Here is a 2,487-nt window from a genome sequence, read left to right as displayed (position 1 = left end):
TAGTTGCACAATTAATTGATTTGTAAAGCACAATTGGGCATGTTTGCATAGCACAGAATCCTTGGACAAGTTTTCGCTTTTATTGGAGGATTCAATTTTTATTTTTAATTATTAAGCTACATTTGACTGATTCTTCATGTAGCTTTCTGGAAATTTAGTTATATAATTTAACAGCAAAGTGGAACATTGCATCTTTTTATAAATCATTGCTGCTTGAAAATCCTTCCTTTTTTTTTTATTATCATCGTAATTAAGCCGATTTAAGTACCACCTTAAGGTGTTCGTCCGAAGAAGTACCGAAATTTACGCCTGTCTAGGCCTAGTAGTAGTAGGTGGATATATATTACCGCGAAGTGGGGCGGGCGGCGGTACATGCCTTATAATTTACTACGTGGATAGCGAGATTTTTCGATCGCCGTGCAAAGTTAAAATAAAATCCAAAAATCCTCCTCCTTTTTGGAATTTAAGGAAATTAATACATTTTTGTTTCTTTGTTGGATCGATTGCAGCAACCCTAAACCCAACATAACGGTATTTCACATTATAATTATAGCATTAATCATCTATAATAACTGCTAACTTCCTACCATATCGCGTTGTTTTGTTTTGGTGACAACATGGCCGGTGTAAGTCACGTGATTGAAACCGAGTTGGCCAAACTCTCTCTATCTACGGCTCTGTTAATTCTATTCAATACTACATTCAAGCGCTATCAAGGACCAATCCACATTCATTGCATAGCACAAAAATATTCAATAAAATAATTTTGTGGTAGCCTCTACAAAACACTATGTAAAACCCATAAAAATGAAAATATAACTTTGAATTACTCATTTAACAAAACCACGTAAGCGGGCACAGATTTTTCGATAAGTTAAAGATTTAAAAAAAATTAACGATCTACACAAATGTTATTTTAAATTCCTAGTGCTGCCAGAGATTTTGTGGGGTCCTCCTGGTGGTGTTTGGACAGTACACCGGGAGACAATCCCTACTCGAGAAGTCAGGCTCCGGAGGAAAAAAATTGTTGATATGTTGTAGAACTGATTTTTCTAAGACAGAAAAAAGTTGTTTGACGAAAAACTGGGGAACGGTGAATGGGATACAGATTTTTTAATATTTAAAAACTGGGGGAATAAGGTGTAAAAATGGGCAGTTACGTGTGTTTTATAATGTACGCAGGGGTCCCAAGTCTCCCGGAAGTCGCGTGGGTCTCAAAGATTCAAGATTCCATTTATTGTCATATACAAGCAAAGTACATGAAATTTGCTTTCCTAACTATAGGCTAAATATAAAACTATATACAGTGCAAAAAATATACAATAATACATTACAGTCTAAGCAAGCAAGCTAGAATCTCCCGGAAGATCTCGTCTCCCGCAAATTTATATTTGCATTTTTACTACTTTATTATCAAGTCTCACGGAAGTCAATGCCGATGGGTATTATTACCATGCGTAGCAAAATAAATTTGAATAGGCCCTATTATTAAGAAAGCTAATTTATAACCGTGACCTCCCGGAAGGGACTTCTCCCAACTTGGGACCCCTGTGTATACGATTAGTTATGTTGACAGTGTGCAATTCTCTGAATTGTTTACTTTTGGTTACCAACAGGTGATGTTGTACCTTTGTGTATTTTCTTCTTTTATTATCCACCACCGGAAATAGTTTTCTGTATCACATTTATGGGAAAGTCCCTCCACATTTTTCAAAAAAACAAAATATGGCGGGATCGACTCTTTGATATCCTACTAACTGAACTTCCGTGCGGCACGGTCACTCTGAGAGCAAAAGGTTGCAAGTTCAAAATTCTCACCGGAAACATATATTTCAAGTTGAGGGATATGCTCGAAACAATTAGCCATTTGTTTCTGAGCAAATTATTTCTATCTTTACTTTTGTTCATAAATGCTCACTGTACTACTTTACGCTGCATCTTTGTCTTTTCAAGTTTGCCGTACCTATAGGCGGCCCTACATGAATTAAAACAATGTTGGCTGCATCGCGACAATTACAATTACGATAGGAAAAAGAAGCAATAAAAGTGTAGTTTCTGTAACGGCTTCAAGATCAAATTCAAGATTTTTTTTATTTTCATAAATTAGGCCTATAGAGAATACAAAGTGGCGTAACGAAGAATTGATTTGAGGCCCATGGTCCTCTTAAAAATGGCACTTAATATCCTAAACAGTAAGGTTTGGTTTTCTCTTCTATTCACCACCACAATATCAATACAGTACAATTAAAACACAATATAATATTGTTATACATAGAACTATAGTATAACCATTATTAAACATATTCCATTTTCTTTTTTAACAATCCACTCAAATTAGCCTACATTGAATTTAAACCAACTAAAATACGCCCAACATTCAGGCTATGTAAATGGTTGGCAGTATGTAAAAAAAAATTAACAAACTGTAATTATTTCCGAACTTGTATTCTATTTTCATCTGGAAACCTATTAAATATTATATATATA

The sequence above is a fragment of the Anneissia japonica genome, unplaced genomic scaffold, assembly GCF_011630105.1.
Source record: "Anneissia japonica isolate Jap-2015-1 unplaced genomic scaffold, ASM1163010v1 scaffold287896_len759773_cov187, whole genome shotgun sequence".
Lineage (NCBI taxonomy): Eukaryota > Metazoa > Echinodermata > Crinoidea > Comatulida > Comatulidae > Anneissia > Anneissia japonica.
Note: the sequence above shows the minus strand (reverse complement) of the source record.